Source organism: Aptenodytes patagonicus, chromosome 10, assembly GCF_965638725.1.
Source record: "Aptenodytes patagonicus chromosome 10, bAptPat1.pri.cur, whole genome shotgun sequence".
Taxonomy (NCBI): domain Eukaryota; kingdom Metazoa; phylum Chordata; class Aves; order Sphenisciformes; family Spheniscidae; genus Aptenodytes; species Aptenodytes patagonicus.
In genome coordinates, this window is record NC_134958.1 from 18,536,429 (window position 1) to 18,556,239 (window position 19,811).

The following is a 19,811-nucleotide window of genomic DNA, read 5'->3' on the forward strand; positions in this document are numbered from 1 at the left end:
CTTATGCAGGCACTGCTTATTTCTGACCACTATCACTAGCAAGAGACTGGAATTGGCTGGAGTCACTGCCCCAAATAAAATAATCACTTTTAAAAGATTAAAGAAGCCATTAACATGGATTGACTTTGCCCCAGCAGAACAGAGCAAAGTAATCTGTTCAGTGCTGGTGATCTGGCAAGGACAAACAAAATTAGTCTGACACCCGAGTAGAATGACAGGGACTTGAGGATGCTGAGTGCAGTGTCCAAACTCACAAGGACTTCTGAAGTGACAATGGTTCCAGACAAAACATTCTATATGCAACACTTGGATACAGCTTTTTCTCCATGATCAAACTGGATACTTACAAAATTCTCAGCAAGAATCCCAAAGGTTTTACTAATCTCATTCTTAATCCTCAACAAGTTAAAAAACCACTTCCCACAGAGGAGGGTGGAGTTCTGAAAAAATTTGTGCATCAGCTATAGAGAGAACTGATGAGCTCAGCAATAGCTCAGGAGCCTTAAGATAGTTTGGTACATCAAGTCCCACTTCTGAAAGGGAGAGACAGACAAAGAATCTGTTTATATTCAAGGAGAGACCTTTGGTAGTCAGAGACAAAAAAAAGACCAGGATCTGGACACAATTCAGGCTTAAAAGTAGGAAAGAAAGATTTGTGAATTCTAACTTTGCTTCTTTGCTTGACTTCATCCACACACAATCCAGTCTGTTTACATGTATTCGGTGTGAAGGTTTGCTTGTAAGGAAATATTTTTGTCATCTCTCTTTTTCTAGACTGTATGAAAATCTTATTACTCAGAATCTGTGTGGACAGAAAGAACACTCTTTAGTTTGGAACTGTCACCCACGTCTATAGAGAATCACTGACTAGTTTGGGTTGGAAGGGACCTCTAAAGGTCATCTAGTCCAACTCCCCTGCCGTGGGCAGGGACATCTTCAACTAGAGCAGGTTGCTCAGAGCCCCGTCCAACCCGACCTGGAATGTTTCCAGGGATGGGGCATCCACCACCTCTCTGGGCAACCTGGGCCAGTGTCTCACCACCCTCAGCGTCAAAAATGTCTTCCTTATATCTAGTCTGAATCTACCGCCCTTTAGTTTAAAGCCATTCCCCCTTGTCCTGTCGCAACAGGCCCTGCTAAAAAGTTTGCCGCCATCTTCTATTTATCTTCTTATATCATCTTATATTTATCTTCTTGCTCCATCCCCTGAAAGTACTGAAGAAAATTTTCTCTTGAAACTGTATCAGATAATATTCGGATAATTACAACTCAACAAGGAAAGAAAACAGAAGAACTGAAAAAATAATTTCAGGTCCCCAGATCAATACTGTATGTTCAACAGACTTCACAACTGTCAGATGTAGAAATCCAGCTCTTCCTGAATGACTGCCTGTTGACTTCATAAAACAGTGGAACAGAAAAACAAGACCATATATGCTAAAGCACAAGAGAGCACAACACTAACAGCAGAATGCACCAACAGTCCGTCCAGCTGTTATACTTAAGACAGAAAAAGGAAAGCAGTATTGGTCAAGGATACCTTTTTCACCTCTTTGAGAGACATTTTACAGTTGAGATCACTTCAAGCATTTGCATTGGCTGTTGTTATTGGATAAACAGGTTAGCTCAAAAGTACTCCTTTTTTTCTTGTAATATGTGCATTTTCTTGCTACCACCTAGCTTGTTCTTATTTCAGAACTCCATGCTGTAAGACAATGTTCTTTTGTGCCATTGCTCTTCTGTCATCAAAACAGAGCCCCCCGACCTTTATTTTTTTTTAAACACAAATGTATTTATCATTGCTTTGCAATGAATTTGAAAAAATCAATGTTTCTCTCATTTCAAATGAGTTACAAAAGGACTTATAAGGAAACAAAAAGAAAGTACGTCTTTCCAGCACTCTGTTCTACAAAAGAGAAGCATACCTGCAAGTAGTATAGTTTGTTATTTGATTACTTAAATATTTTTTCTTTACCCCAGACATATTGCTGGACTAATTTCATAATTGAGATATTGTAAATATTTCAAAATAACAAAATACTGAGGAATCTCCATCCTTTGTTCAAAAATATTTAATCCAATTGAAACGTTGATTCAAATTCCTGCTATTCCTCCCCAAAGTTTGATGACAGTTAAGATGACCAAAATGTAAGCAAGTCAAGAAGAAATAAAATGTTTTCTTTAATAACTTTACTCATGGTTTACTGAGTTCTGTAAGAGTTTCCCTTGAAATTGCAATAGCGTAACTTGATAAATACATTAGCAAAGAACTGTGCAGGCTTTACTTTTTAATGTCTGGAATTGAGAGACTGTTTGTTTGGGTTTTTTTAACCCAAACAAAATCCATGTTTTCCATTTTGTTTTCTGATTTTTTCCAAGCTTCACACTATGTGCAAGTTAATGACATTTTTCCAATCATCTCATTTTCAAAATCTGTTTTAAGGTTTGTCAGTACAATGTTTATGAAAGCTCAGAACTCTGCTACTGACAATTGTTCTGTTGAAGACTAATGCCAGTAGTGGAAAAAGGTTATGGCTCAGGTTTTAAAAGCACACTCTCCAATTTAAACAGAAAAGTTTAGCAGAAAAATACACCATTTCAAAGGCAGCTAAAACGAGCATCTGCAAGAAGACAGTACAATTTGCCACCCAACAGTCTGCCCTAAACTATGATCAATGATGACTATTCATCACCTTTGCTACACAAATTTCTTATATTTAGAACAGATTGGGAAATATCAAAAGTATTAAAAATAATTCTTTTGAGGCAAGAGAAGATGAAATTAGAGTTAGCTAGCTTAGAGGTTTCTTCTGTTTGAATTTCACTTTTTTTTTTTTTTCTGATTCCTTTCTACTTGAAATACCATGAACCTGCCACTATGTTCCCTAAGTTTTGCTAGAAGCGCTGTCTTGATATTTTTGAGCTCTGCCTCCCCCCCACTCATCCATTCCTCATGGTCAACTTATCTCATGATATATGCTCATGTAATCCTGAATAATAAAAAAATAAAAATAGAAATAATCCGATAGAAAGATTTATTTTTTCATAGCCTGCAAGTGGCTAGGTTCATATCTCTTTATTATCCAATAATGAAAAGGCCCTTCTGTAAAGCAAACTGGAAAACAGATGCTATGAATTTAACCATGAGAAACATTGTTGAATTCCCTGACATCTATAGGGCTGAAGTTTCAATACTGACTGATATAGAATAAATAGTTATTAAAAACTCTCAGTAAGGTACAGCGTGAATCAAGACACCTAAAAGAAATTTAAGTACGTCTACTTTAAAGCTAAGAGTCCTAATTAGAAAGAGCTTTAAGTTCTGTCTGATCTTCCAAATCCTGTTCCTGACACTGGAGCGAGCTAAAACCCTCCTCTCCTGATACTTTCTATATCTATATCTAACATCACAAATAAAGTATTCATGCAACAATCTGCATAGCACTTATTAAAGCCATTCTGAAGGGCATTAACACCCAGCCACACCTTGATCACAGTCAGACAGACCATCACAAATCCATGCAATTCTTGGAGGAGGTTCTGCAGACTGGCCTTATAACCAGCTGGTCATCAGAGATACCGGGGTAACAAGCATTATTCCTCTGAGTGGCTTCCTAACACTTGCCTCCTACAAAAATTGAACTGCACACCTTTTCGTAGATTTGGCACTCCCCCTCTTCTGCTCAGCAATGCGTTTCCTTGTTTTCAGAACAGCATCACATTTCCATAATATTCCCAGAAGCTTTCTAGATGCTCATCACAACTAACCAGTTCATGAATGAAAACATTTAGATACGTTTAAAATTTATTTCTCTTTCTAACACTCCAGGCCCAATTCTAACCACTTCTAAACCACCTCATGTATTTCATAACTTTCATCTGATTTAGGTGCTTACACTAGAGCAGGAAGAATGCTTGAGTCCACTTAATATTAAATAAGGCTTTCCTCATTGCTCCAGCTCAAGGAATACATGGTTAAAAATATAGTCAAATCATTGTTTATACAAACACCTTCTGTGAAGCTGATATAGCTCGCAAATACTGGATAGGTTTGGTTTCGCAATGGATCCAATACAATTAGTAGGTCATAAGTACTGAATCATCTTACAAGGTGCTATAGACTACTATAGAGAAAGTTGACATGTTTCATGGAAGTTGGTCATGACAAAGTTATCAAATTTCACACTGATAAAGGTCAAGAAGAATTTCTCTTACAGTTCCAGGAATCATTCCTAGAATTTACAATAATAACAAAAGGAAGATATCGTATTTGCTTTTGTTTAAATTAATTGTGAATTAACTCAAAACTGTCATATTTGTAGATGCACAAATGCTCAGGCCTATCTCTGTGTGCAATATGTGGGAAGCCTCTGCCCAGAAGCTTGATCTGGTACATCCTTACAAGGCACTGAGAGGACACGTGTGAGAACTGGGATAACAAAGAAGTGGGAGTCTAGGAAAACCTGAAGAAATGAAGGCAACAAAGAAAGGAAGCCATGAGAGAGTGAGAGAATTATTGCCATGAGGAGTGGGGACAAAAGCAATGCACCTATAGCAAACCATAGGCTTCATTAGTCCCCACTGCTGTTGAAAATGATGTTTACAGTGAATTTCAAACCCAAGGTTAAGCTTCAAAATCAGAAACAAATTAAATCCATTAAATGAAGACACCAAGGCAGATACATTTTCCACGCTGCAGTGTTATGGACTGTTAGAAGTTCTGTTAGGACTCCTTTACAATCACAATGAACAACGACAGGAAACACACATTTGCAGTAATGGAAAAATCAATCTCTACTAGGTATTTTGTTATCCTGACATCCTTAAGCACTGAACTTTCATTTTATGATCAAAAAATTATTAGGATTCATAGCAGTGAAAAAAACAAGACCCAGCCTCCAACACCTTGGGGGGGGGAGGGGGGGAGAATCTCGCAGTAGCATTACTGCTGCTCTTTATGAAAATGTTATAGCACACTTCATGCATGTCAAATATAATAACAACAGATCACAAAAAAAAAAGTTAAGAGCTTCCACAGTCACAAATATGCACAGAAGTCTTCTGTATCTATACAAGGCTATTATAACACCTTGTTCATTCTAGCAAAAAAAGTAGACAGATTTAAAATTTGAACACTGCATGGCCTCAAGGCCATGGTTCCCCCAGTGGTACGCACAGGCAAAGGTGCTAGAATATTCTGGCCATAGCTCCCTGTGGGTCAAATTTAGTAAACGCAAGAATGCAGAATTTTCATTCAGTTCTCTTGTGCGTAAGCATTATAACACAATCTTTAATTATACTCTCAATCTGTTTTTTTCATTCAAGATCCTTGCTTTTAAACATTTTGCAGAATCGACAGGGCTCACTTAATCAGCAGTTTTTCAAATGTTCAGTTGAACACGGCCATGCAAGTGTGGCCCCAGGAATTTGATTTACTGTAACCTTTGGAACATCTTGAAGAGGGAGGTTCAGGTTTTTTTTTCTTTCCTTCCGTGCTCATCTGTTCAGTACACACGTCTCACAAAACATTAATCAGCTTAGTTAAGAATGTGCCTGTAAGGTGTGCAATCACTATACTATTTTAAAAGTGGAGCCAAGGAAGACAGATTAGTTTAAAAAGCATTATTAATTTTGAGTCCCTGCACTCTATTACAATTTTAGTGGGTATATAGCAACTCAAAATTAAAAATCTAGTTCCCATGTACTTAATTTTCAGCATAATGTTCAAGACAGACCCTGTGGTGTCAAATCAAGAATACAGATCACAGTTTCTCATACTTTTCTCGTGTACATGGTAGAAATTAATTATTTTCAGCTCCATTTAGTTTGTTGCTTTAATTTATTGAAGGTCCCCTTAAGCAGTTCTGTGGACTCAATGTGGCAGGGGAGGAAAAAGCAGTAGGGAAGAACTTCTCAGTCCAGCACTGCTGCCAAGGAAGTGTTACACGTAACATACTTCCAGAGAAGGAGAAACACTTGTGTGAAAAGTTTGGTTTAAGCAATGTATTTAGCATCACTGAGAAATTCTGTAGCAGAAGCAGGGACAAAATCCAACTCACCATGGTAGGTTCTACTTGCAAAAATCTCCCTTCTATTCTGCATGCCCTATCTCATTTTGGTGAAGAAAATGAGGCAGGCATCCACACCAGTAAACCCACTTTCTCCCTAGAAAAAGGACAGAGAAGTCAGCAAGTAAACGGCAATTTACAACAGCAGAGAATCAGCTAAACCCCACTTATTTAGCAAAGGTATTGTTCAGTTCACTGTCCTTACCAAGGTTATTACTATGGGGATCTTCCATTTAAGTCTCGCAATGGTTTGCACCATGTTATTACAGAATGAACTGTTAAGAAATACAAAAGCAAAGAACTAAGCCCAAAACAGAGCTTCTGCAGTGACAGATCAACTGCTGCAGCAGTTTAACATGGCGATGATATGGATGGGTTTAGGAACTTACTTAGCATCCAAGCTTTAGGAAGCACAGATAAAGATTCGTTTAATGAATAACACTGCATCATCCATCAGCTCTACGTTGCCACAGGCAATAGGCGTGCTGTTAGCTTGTTAATAATTTTAGTTGGTTTCTTTGGTTGGCTACACTTAATTGTTGTCAACGAGAAAACAAATTAAATTCTTGTTTTCTTTGCAAGGCCCTTATGGCTCAGCATTTCAAAACAACTAAATGATAGATGCTAATTTGGGGGGTGGAGGGGATGTTTATAGCTACTTACAGGAATGAGATAAGTAGGCCCCTGTTTCTAATATATTTACCTATTTAGGAAGGCAGGAGGCAACTGTCCAGCTGATTTTACTTCTGATTTTAAAGCTCTGCAGTATCATGTGCCTGTGAGAATGGAGAGAAGACCAGAACATGTTTTACTCAAAAGTGACACTGTAAAGTACTGTTCTGCATGCATTTATCATTCCCACTACACACCCTGACCCTGGAATCTTAATCTGCAGCACTATTATGGAAAACGAATTTCTTCCTTTCTTTCAGCTTTGACCATTCCCAAGATTGTTATAAGCACTTCAGTATCTCACTGTTGAGATCACAATAGCTTTTCCATCAAGAACTTCAGTCAGAGACTAATTCAAATCAGATTAAACAAAAGAAACATTCATTATCAAACAGAGAAACAGAAAGGAAGCTTTCTGGAGGGAAACATTGTCTGACCATTGGCACACATTAACCTAGACATAAGGACTCTAAAAGGTAACTTGATAAACCCAAACGGTATGCCTTAAGATTGAGATTGCTTTGCCATGTATGTACATCAGATGACAGCTTCTTAGGAATGCAGCCCCCTTACTGTTTGGTTCAGAGAAACAAAGGCCATATACCTCAAAATCCAGTTTAGAGGGCTGGTTTTCCACCAGTTTGACTGTACATTCCATGTCAATGACAGAACTGAGTAAATTATTCCAGCTGATCCAGTATATTTAGTCCCTTGCTACTCATGAAACATTCATCTGCAGATTGAAGTTTACCGATTTTGTTAAAAAAAATTCATATGATTTAAAAAAACAAACAAAAACCCCCAAACACAACAACAACAAAGCATTGCAGGTTGATCTAAAGGAATACTCAATATTAATTAAATTAACCATGAAGCATAGACCTGAGTGGTTTAAAGAGCTATATGATAATGTTTTGCTTCCTGACTGGATATGTGAGCATGTTGTAGTTTTTTACATCTAGCTTTTTACCTGGTTTATCTGTTAAGAGAGCAAAAACGATCAGCACATACTCTTCTTTTAAAGCCTGTTCAGTGATACTCTGCCCAAATATCACTCTTTCTGACCCTGACTAAAGTCTGCTTCTCTATTAGTCTAAGTACCATTAATCAAAGTCTTAAAACATTATATCTTGTAATATTTTTATGGCTATTATTCTTATACTTGCTTTCTCCCAATTCTTTGAATTTTTTGTTCCTCCTAGTTAAAATATATTTATATTTACTTGTATATTTATGTAAGCAAATCCACATATTTCTTAAATATATTTGTTTTATAAAAAGACAGACTAACAAGCTCTTTTTTCTGTTTTCCTTTTCTACTCTCTCAGCTATATTTTTCCTAGTATATATTGTCGCACAAATTTATTTCAATATAACACACCTTCACTGGTCATTTTTAAAGCTGTAAGACACTGCCTGCTTTTCAGGTTCAGTTTAATTTTCACCTGGTTAGCTCGTGTCAGCCACCTAGAACACTAAGTTCACTTTTCTGTGAAATTCCACTGAAATGGGAAAACAGCTATGGTAACCTGACCAGAAGGAACTAAATATCCTCCGTATTAATACACAAGAGTATTTGGAAGTGGTGGTGGTCACAAAAATAACATATTTAAGGTGTGGAAAATGAACATGCAACTCCATGCAGTCGGGAGCTTACATGCACTTTTTTACAAATGTCTACTGAAGTCCATAGACAAAATTGTACTTACATTTTTGACTAAAGATATCACACCTTTGATTCCCAGCATTATAAGAAACAATCCAAAATGCCAAATTAAGATAGGTTTTTAAGAGATTGCCCAGATACTTTTTTTCACTCTTGCTGAGGTCTTTATTTCAGACTTCTAGATTGAAACATTACCCAACTTCACTTCAATTTCACTGTAGTGTTTCTATTGTTATGTGCAGATTGTACAAGTACACATAATTACGCTAAAATTCTCGTAGCTGAAGAATGGTGCTCAAGATATTTGAGTTCGTCCGATTCCTTTCCACCAGCAACATTTCTTTCACAACACACATTACAGTCACACACACAAATCATTGAGAACAAGTGGTGCATCAGTAATGCTGTTGGTGGAAACAAAGAGAGTCCAAGCCTGTTGCGCTGTTCTGATGCCCTCACATCCTGCTGAACCGCTTGACACTCACAAAACTCAATTAACACTTCTAGAAACAGCACACATGGAAGAACTACTCAGAGTATCACTGTCCATCAAAGTGCCCATTTGTTTCTCTGAAGTGCCATTAAAAACAGCTGGTTTAATTGCAGAAGTTCAAAAATAGCCAGAACAAAGCGCTCTCTGGATAGCAAAAATGTGAAGTAAAAAAAGGAATACATAAGAGACTGCAGAAAAGAGTATCTCCTGGTTTCTCTGCCTCCTGCTAAAACCATCCCTGGACACTTGCATGCATCCACTGGATAATAAAACAGACGTTAGGAGAATGAGAGGAAGTATACTGGTCTCATCTTAATTGGGTGAAATTCACGCAACAGCACAAGCGATGGTCAAGGAGACACAAAACTTGTCTTTCAATGCAGAGGCCATAGTAAAAGCCATAGCTACCTATGACTCTGAACTTCAGATTTAAATGAAATTCTAATTGCCAATACAAGCAATTAATTTGCCCTCAGTATTCAATTCTATATACAGTTATTTGATGAGTCTGTCAAAATGATTCATACATAATGCAAGAAAAACAAATGACACTCGATTCAAACTAAAACAATCACAAGAAAGTTTTTATGGAAAGAACACCAAACATTTCCAGTAAGTTCCTACAATGGTAATTAATGCTTTCAAAATTCAATCTGTGTCTTGTTTATGGCATAACCAAAATGTGACAATCTCTCACTAATGATTCATGAAGGTTTTGGTGCAGTAAAACCTTGATATGATTACACTCTAATAAGTACTGTATGTTCTCACATTTGATTATGTGATACATATTATCAATATATTGATTATATTACTGTTTAAGCTCAGATTTATAATTCTATCTCTGAAAATAAAATACAGACACTTCCAGTCATGCAGATGATAGTTACATGTGTTTTTTCCTTAGCCCAAAGAAACATACATACTGAAGATTTCAAACTTCAAAATGCAAACAAGGACCTTTGTGAACAATTTTATTCTGATCAGTTCCATCTTGAAAGGCTGTAAGGGGTCAGTACAGGTATACTGGAAGTGCCCATGTTTGAGGTTTATGGCAGACCTCAGGTTTTGTCACGATTAGGTACTAAAGTAGTTTTTGCAAAAGCTATTGTATTTGAACACTGACAGAAAAACTATCACCAAGATCTTGGAAAGTTTTCTGTACGTTCCCTTTAGCTCTCAGTAGCGTGTGTCACTTTGGGGCAGCAGTCTTTTTGTCCAGAGCTCTAATTTAAGACATGAAAAACCTCTTGGTTATGTTTATTGCTGCTGACTTTTAGCATCTGTAGTAACAGCATGAAGTCACAGAAAATACAGTAATTGTTTGACTGGTCAAAAGCGAAAGACACCTTTTTACAATGGAAAATTCTCTTTTTAATTAAAGACCTTAGATACAGCACATACTTCTTTATCACATAAAGCACAGACGCTTTTCCAGGCCCATGCTAGAAAGCTACCAAGTCTAAACTCTCAAGTTTATCAGTTATCTACATCCATCTTCTGAAATAAAATAGCTAAAATCTGAACTGAACAAACAATGGATCTTATCCCCAATCTCCACATATCTGCTTTACACTATTTTCCCAGCAAAACCAGTCTGTACTGACTCAAAGATGATGCCAAAAGCTAGTAGCTTTAAAAGGTAGATTCCTCTTCCTTCTCTGAGGTACTGGTTTGGGCCACTTGGTGCCATTTGCTCCTTTTCATTTGCTCTGATACTCGTCTAAGTGGTCTGTGGGCCGCTTCGACTCACTCAGCCAACAAAAAAAACCCTGCTTCTTTTTACGTCTGGAAGAATTTTGTGCTGGATTGAATCTGCTCACAGAAGGGTCTGCAAAAACACCATAGCCAGTACAAAGTAGGCAACGTGAAGCAAGTGGGGTAAAGAATCTCTTTTCTTCAGTGCCAGTGACCTTTCAGATTAGCTCTCCTCTTTTGTAGATCCACAGCTTCAGTGTACTGCAATTGAGCGAGTTACAGGTCGGCCCGCTGCAATTGTGCTGAGGGAAGGGCTGAAGCCTGCTCCACAGTGCTGGCGCCCTGCTGGCCCTGGGGAGCAGACAGGTACCTTCTGATGTGGTGACAGCTGGAAAATCAGTTTTAAACCAGACTTTAACAGTATAAAAGTAAGCTGGGTTGGAGCTTAGGTCTGAGGGCTTTTGCTGCACGTTGTACACAGCTTGTGTTTCAAAGAAATTTCCAAATACATGTCTGCACATTTCTTAGCAATCTCACAAATAAAAATATGTGGAAATAACACCAATCCTACCTGTCCTAGAAAACTGGGGTAACAAAAGTGGATTGGAACATCTTCTTTTTCTTCAATAGCCAAGGAACATTTTACCAAGAGTAAGAAAGACTAAAATTATTTGACTGTCTAGATACACACCATTAAATTAATCTGACTCTTCTGTGCTGTCAGAAATGCAGCCAGCTACTCTTCTTAAGTCTCTGTAAACAGGACTGAGAAATACAAGATCATAAAACTTGTTTTTATCTCCCCAATACTGTGACCACCTACACTTTATTGTACGTATTCATTTTTTTAAAATGCCATCAAATAAGTAGCTCTTTTTTTCCTAGCCATTGAAAGCTCAAAACTCTCAGTTAAATGGGTTCTAAGGGGTTTTTTGCAAGTTAAAAATGGTACGGATCTAAATTGAACTCCAGAAGTAGATCTTGACTACATAACTATCTATACACTTGCACTAAAACATCTTAAGAAATAGGAACCAGAGGAACTCCAATACTGGGAAAATACCTTGGAAAAAAGGGTTACATTTTATACTTAAAAGTGCTTAGCCTGATAAACTCATACCACTTCTGTTTAACTTTATGAAGAAAATGGTTTTGATTTTGGTTTTTAAATACAAAGTTGTCTGATTTCACCTATTAGCTCAATACAAGCTCATTCTGGAGCCTTACTTTCATTAAAGGAATACATTTCAGGGAATAAAAATGATGTCACATTTCCACACATACAAGAATCCTGAGACATGTAATTCAAATCTTAATTATTCTTCCCTATGTAAACCAGTTATAGGACTTCCACATTACTTTCTGAAAAATGCTTTTTTCCCCTTATACAGTCAGAAAATTGAAACAAAACCACATACAATGATCAAATAAAGATTATCTGTAAACTAAAATATGAATCTTGTAAAGAATATTTAGTATGGTGTGTCCTGGCTTTTTGTTAGCATGTGAATTCACTTTTTTCTTACGAACTCTCAAGAATTGTACTGTACCCTAAATCACAAACATTAAATTCCAATTCTAAGGTTTCTTTTCTCTCTCACATCACCATCAGTACTAACATAAAATATTAAAGTACAATTTTCTTTGTGAATAATACAAAGTCAGCAAGTGCATCGAGGTAGGTTTCAAAATAATTATTATTTGGCTTAACATATGAGAAGGTTACTTTTAAAATAACGTTTTCATTTATTTTGTTCTGAATTTAGAAGAGTTTAAACCCATACAAATCTACTTCCACGATTAGTTTTACTGATATCATTAGACTTTTCACACAAAAGCAAACAACTAGTCACCAACATGACAGTGTGTTTCTGAGATCTTTTGGAACACACAGGAAGAAATATTAACTTCAGTGAGGTCAGAGAAAGTTTTCCATGAGCTTCACCTACAAACATCCTTTAAATACTGTGAACTCTGTTACTAAGCAAACAAACAAAAATCTCAGGGGAAGATCAATCAATACATATCATCTTTAAACAATGCTAACAGTAACTGCCTTTTACCTGTGGATTCTCCTTTTTTGTGGTTTGAAAACTTTCATATTAGAATGTGTTTCAGTTTAAAACATATATATATATATAAAAAATATATTTCTATATATATGTGTGTGTATGCATATATATATATATATATATAAAAAATCTGCCTTGTTTGTTCATTATCATTTCCCATGAGCCTCTCACTTTGGTACAAGAAAACAGATCTTGAACTAGTGCCTAATCACTAGTTATTTTCACTAATCAAAGTCACTAATCAAAGTTTCTAATCACAACTCTTCTATCATACTCCACTACGGACATACAAAGTTATACCCTTTACTAATCTAAAAGTATGTCCTTCATTCATTCCTAGGTGGTAGAAAATGAATGGCTTTTATTTGAAATGTATCTTCTTAATTTCTGATGATTTCTAATTAACTTATCTGCAACAGATTTCTGAGAAAAAGCTATTTCTAAATTTTATACACATGCAAAAAAACCACAACAGTAACTGAACAAAGCTACATTATGAACTTTCTCTGAAAGCTACCAGGAAAGTAATTTACAAGCATACAGACACTTCAGTGGTGGACTACATTAGGAAAACCTGTTGCTAGAGAGCTGTACAAACTTTAGGAAATAAATGGAGTGCATCGTAATTGCAATCTGAGCTACCCTCTTCTAAAAGAATATAAAATGCAAGCAATTCAAGTCACTCTTCTGCACTCTACACCAACCACCCAGTTTGCTGACTTCGCAGGAAAAACACAGCCATAGTTTTACCCTTCAAGACTTCTTTACAACACTTCAACACCTTCATAGGGACAGCTTCACCTTTACAAATAATAAATGCAATTTCACTTTTAAAAGAATCATACTTTATTAACTATAAAACACACCTCTAGATACAAAACCTGACAAGCTCCAAAGCCCACTAATGAAGAGTAGTACTATACCATATTTCAAAGTATCTGATCAGGTGTGATAGGACCTTTTTGGTCACTACTGGATGAGAAAATACAATGCAAAACTACAGCACGGAGTACGTACTGATGCCTAAAGACTCACAGCACAAAGCAGTCTCCTACTGATTTTAGCTTCATCTTGTGAGACCTATTTACCTTTAAATCCTACTTCACCAAATAAAGCCATTTTTCAGTTGCCACTCTCCCGATAATGCAAAAAAAAGATTGACTTGGAGGTTAGTGAGAGCTTCCTGTGAAAACTGGGAACCTGCTACTGCTTTATATAATCACGGAAGCATTGTTTCTCCTCAATCAGCTTCTTAGAACTGAGGACTGAGAGAGAAGAAAGGCGGACTATGGCCTGCCTCATCAACACTGTATAGCTGAGCCATGGTAATTTCAACGGACTGCATTCAGAGAGCTACTTGGTTTGCCGCCCATCTGTGCTTCTTACCGGCGGGTTCTCAAGGGTGAGGGGTGGGCGGGAAAAAGAATGGAGCGCGTCAAAGACACTGAAACACGCAAAAGTCTGTGCTTTGCTAAGTGATTACTTCTGCATCGTGAAATGCCAGCAGAGCAAATCTGACCTCTGTACAAGAGAAGACGAATAAGGAGAAAGAAAAATGACTAAGGGAAATTCTCCATATGATTTAATGAGGTGGGGGAGGGAGAATATATTTTGAACCATATACAATAACTCTTCTATCACTCAAAATATATCTCTATAGCCCAGGTGACAATGAAGGTTTTCCAAAAAATAATTACTCAAAATCTCTTGTTAGAGGAAGACAAAAAAGAATTAAACCATCTTTCTTGTTTTTCAGAGATGCTCTAAGTGGAAAACATGATGATTATATGATGAGCTGTCGCTCAGCTACAACCCACTCAGTTCTATTACTGCTCACTACAGCTGCTTTAACATTCAGTCAGCTCAGTTACCTTTTATATTCATTACACGCAGAAATTCTCAAATGTCCCTCATCACACAGGGCAATCCTTGCCCTCGGAGTCCAAACGGATTTGATCTCTTTTTGTTTTATTGGAATTTAGGACTGAATTGTGAAAGAGAGTAGGAACCCTGTTTCCATATCATTTGAATTCCTGCACCACACTCATTCTTCTCTACCCTTCCTTTTGCTCTCTAGAAGACTGAGGTTATATGGTACAGTGCACCATTTGCATATCAAAAGCAACAGCACTTTACACAAAAATGAAAAGCAGCCACTTTTCTGGTTTCAGTGACTAACAGCTAAAGACATGAAAAGAATTTCCTTCCTCTGAATCTGTAACTCCAAATTCAGGTGTAACTCAGTTCATCAAGACTGGTTCAGATAAATAATCTTAAAAATGAAGAAGCTCCCCCACTGCCACTGTTACCTGATACTTAATTGCCAAATACAGAATTCATTTTCTTTCCAGACCCTTTCCTTCTGGAGCAGTTAAAGACTTCACTGTCTTACCTGAAAGAACATAATTAAGAAAAACATGCAAACAAGTTCAAAGGTCATAAAGAAACAATTCTTATTTATCTCAAGTTATATGCAACTTATCTGAATGGCACTACCCCACTCACTGGGGTATTTCAATGTCTTTTTTCAGCTGGCCACCATGGCCTCAGATGTGTCAGGTTTTGATATTAAAATAAGCAGGATGACTCTCTGCTCTACCTTATACAATCTAACAAAAGAACACATATACAGAACACTATTCCAGGTTACTGTAACTTCCTGCTAAGGTAGCAACCTTGCCCTAAGTTTCTACATGGAGGTGCCTTTTCTGAAGCAAAATGTCCAACACTGGTGTTAAGAACATACACACAAGCTATTAGTGCGGAAGAGCTAGCACACCATGAACTCTAAGCTAACTTGTGGCCTTCATCAAGCTCCAAGAGACACAGCCTGGATACTATATTATTGCACCTCGTTTTTCTCAACAGGAGGCAGAAGTGATTCAAGCACACGCTGTATTACCTGCTAAAGTTCAACATGCCCCTAACTGTATCACACCTAACCTTTACACCCTCAATGCATCAGATCAACCTCCATTAACCTAAAACCAGCATCCACCCTCCAGAAAGCAGACAGGCAAATAAATACATAAATACAAAGACATTCACAGTTCTGTTTCTGGGAAAGACCCTTCCTGCGCCTTAATATGGGCCTGTCGCCTAGTGCTTGGCATACTGACAGACAGGTGAGACTAAGGATACAAGCTATCGTATCCTTGTGAGGCATAACAACTGGCCATCTATATGTTGTTCCCCTACCCTTTTTACTGACGGTTACATACATCAGGTAGACGACTGCATAAAGGTTTTAAAAGGGATAAGAAAGGGATGCAACCACGTCTCCTCTCCCCCATAATATGATTGTCATTTGTGACATCAATTTTAATGATTTCCCTGCCTAGAAACATACCTGGCCCCCCACACACCCTAGACAGAGTGATGAGGTGGGAGCAGCAGAATGAATGACTCAGAGAAATACCAGCTGTTTACCGCGGTGTCTCACTACTCCCAACACCAACAGTAGTGGGTGGTGTTTGAGCTGTCCTTGACCCTGCCAAATCCCTCTTCAACTACTTCCCACTATTAGAAATGTTGATGTGTTTCCAAGTGCTACCATGAATGCATTACCGATTTCATGAGGAAGATTTGCTGCTTCAGACGGTTTAAGAGAAAAATAGCTAGCAGACAATTCTTATGCTCAAGAGAACCATGCTATACTATGAGTACACTGGATTACACATTCATTTGACTTGTACCAGCCAATCAAGCTAGTTTATCATTCATGAGTCACCTAAAAGCCTTCTTAAATCCTCAGAGATATCTGATCTATTTCCCTATATGTCTTCAGTTAGAGTCAGATCATATAAAGAAATTGCACTGGATCAGAAACAAGAACCAGGATTTAAAATCAGTCAGTCTCAGCAAACTTCCTTCCATTTTTCATCTATTTCTTACTTAATAAAGCACACAGTGCAATAGCATGCTCATTTAACATAAGAAAAAAGTGTTTATGAGTACATTGCTATTTGCATAGGAATCAATGTTAATCCATTTTCATTTTAAAATAAATTTTATCAAATTCTCAAACACATTTCTATACTAATGCTCTGTGCCTCACATGAAGCCAACAGTCATGCCACGACCATGTTTTTACAGAGAAGTAACAGGATAGTGGATCCATACAAGACTGAGATCTCAAATGCAGAGTAATACTATTGCCACCATTCTCTGTAACCCTTTATAGGATTACAACTCACCTGGAACGCTATATCCCTTTATTGCACTTCAGGTGATAAAACACCTCCTAAAGTGTTAGTTGGACTTAGCTGCTGAAGTCATACCTCTTATGGTGAATAAATAGTTCTCTCTTTAATGGTTGCCAAAGCAGACATTGAATTTCTTATTAATTATTTGGAGAAAACTACACCCATCTTTCTAGAAGGACTTGCTTTTGTGGGTTCTACATCTGTGCTGATTCTTTCAAGACACTGAAAAGCCTACACACTTGGCGGGGGGGGGGGGGGGAAGTCAGGTGTTCGAGACCCTGGCTTCCCCATAGTCTGACTGGACTTGTTTGGTTGGAAACAAGTGTGAGAAAAGTAGCCACGATGTAGTCCTACTCTCTGGCAGTCTACACCAAACACAAATGAAGGAACAGGATCGTTCTATAAAAACTCATAAACTGGTAAGAGATAAAAGGCGCACAGAACATAAATAGGTATTGACACCTGGTGAAGACCAATGTGATCTAAGGTAGCTTAGCTAACCACTGACAGGTTCACAAGAACAGTCAAATTCAAACCGAGGCTGACTGGGTATGCATGCGTTAGAAGTGAGCATTTTTCACAGCTCTATTTCTCATGAAGCATGGAGAAGAAACTTAATATTCCCAATTCAAACAGCATATACAAACCTCTTCAAAAAGATCACAAGTCAGCTGTCAAAACTATCTTTTATGTCCTGCACCATCTTCAGTCCAATCCTGCCTTTCCATCTGCCTGCCTGATGTATTCAGAGGTTGTTGCTGGAATCACTTCCTCTTGTCCATCCTATTTAACTAATGTAATTCAACAGAATAAAATAAACTATTTCTGCAATAGCAGGAAGGCACATAGTGAACTGTGGAATACCAAATATACCAATTCATTTTATTCAGTGGATACAAATTTTACCCAGAATACCTCACTGTAACTGACTGACACTAAAACAGAACAAATAATTCAGTAATCACACCTGCACCCGGAACAGTCTGTCTTGTTCAGGACTGAGGTCATCCAGAGTGAGGAGTTTGCAGTGCAGCTGCTGTACTTTACATAAACACAGAGCTTCCACGGAAATTTGAATGCTTGCTTCTTCCCCCTCCCCCCCCCCCTTTTTTTTTTTAAATATAACTTTCCTATATACTTTGGAAAGCTATAAATTTCTATCCCCCACTGCCTTTTGTGAGCAGCTGTTTTTTTTCTAATTTGAGAATGAGCTACACCACAAAATTATTTCCTATTGTAAACGACAGAACTGTCTGATGATTTTGGTATGATATTAACAGAAGGTTCTTAACTGTTTTTATAGCATAAGAAACAAAATTTTAAACCGCCTAACGCTACTTTCTCAAAAGCAGGCAAGACAGAGTTTTAAAGGAGAAACGCCCAACAATTCAGATAAGTGTGACAAACTGATGTTTTATGCTTACGTGGTTATAGCCTTTTGGCGGCAAAATGACCCAGCGTGCACTCACTTCTTCACAATGTTAATTTCCTCTCCAAGACTGCCCCTCCTCCTCCACACTTGTCATGTGCTAAATGTATATTCTCTTCACAACATCCTTAATGGTTCACTTATTACAAGCATTACTCAGTACACACCTCCTCAGTACTTGCCAAAAACACATTCTAAACATTTCCCAACCTATGCTGGTAAAGTTTGACATTCAGATTTAATGTACAGGATAACCAATCTTATGTTGATAGCTACCCAACAGAGACAGTCTAAAAATTTTGCAACACAACTAAGTGTTTAGTAAACCCCAAGATAACTTAATTATATATATTCATGTAGTATTAACCTACATCAAAACAGATTCAAGCTCTCATTTTGTAAATAGCTCTGCAAGAATGCACCTTTTTTTACCCATGTTCCTGAAACAAGTTGCAAAAGATAAATAGCGGATGTTTCAGTATCGGCCAGTCTAGGTGTCCTAACTGAGCCAAAGCCCCTCACTGAAGCAAGCTGGGAATCCTGCTTCAATAAGCATTCTTAATGGGACCCATTCAAATTCGCATATACACTGGCAGAATAAGCAGGAAGTTCAACAACAAAAAAAAGGAAATATATTTGCACATTTCAATGCATTAAAATAATGCAGGACCTTCCATTCTTCTCTATTCAAGTTCCTGTGTATATGTAAAAGACCATTTCAACTATGGATTGTGCTAGAAGCAGCATCAAAAAATGGAAATGTGTCTCTGCCAGTCCAGCTGAATGTCATCTAGTCAACTGTTATTAAAGGTACTTACTGAAATGAGTGGCAAAATCACCATTGCCTTCAATAACAAAGAATCCTCTCTGAAGCTAAAAAAATACGTGGTTGTTTTGCACTTTTACTAAGTGTGCTTGCGTTACATCAGCTTTTGCATCAAAGCTGGTAGTGCAAAGAGGAAAGCAAAGCCAATTTTATGAACTGATGTAATCAAGCCTAGCATCTCTGCGGGGTTTTTTTGTTTCTATGGTCACAATGACATCAGACTACCCTGCCTATTTAGTAGCGGAGGGCAATGACAGTGCTTCACCTCTGCTCACACACTTCTCTATTCTTTCCTCCTGCTTGTACATCCTGACACATTAGGAGTCAGCTTGCATTTCAGTGGGACACGAACAACACTTGCCTCAAATCTCTCCCTCTCACTCTCCCCCCTCCTTTCTCTCAGTATTTCCAGCCATCACAGGCAAAGTCAAAACTTTACTTAAGAAAGTGGAAAGGGTGGGAAGGAGAAATCTCAGGAATATAACAAAGCATATCTAAACACTGTAAAGCGGGTCATGAATTTACACACTGGAACACACACTGTTCAAATAATAGCTGTATTTTAAGTTTAGCAGATATTTATCCATACACAGAGCTGACCTGGAAAGATTATGAAGCTGTTTGTCTGCCTGACAGCACAGGGAGACGCTTAATTGGTACTCCAGCCCCACAGACACCCACA

General features: G+C 37.7%; 1 protein-coding gene across 10 annotated transcripts in view; it reads right to left on the reverse strand.

Moving 5' to 3' along the window:
* Positions 1 to 19,811, reverse strand: part of OTUD7A (OTU deubiquitinase 7A) — a 181,465-nt gene that overhangs the window by 102,635 nt on the left and 59,019 nt on the right. For all 10 annotated transcript variants that reach the window (XM_076348353.1, XM_076348354.1, XM_076348359.1 and 7 more), the window contains 2 exons: positions 6,772 to 6,844; positions 6,060 to 6,165 (listed from right to left, as the gene is read on the reverse strand). The gene's annotated coding sequence lies outside the window, so the exon portion shown is untranslated. The remainder of the gene's footprint in view (positions 1 to 6,059; positions 6,166 to 6,771; positions 6,845 to 19,811) is intronic.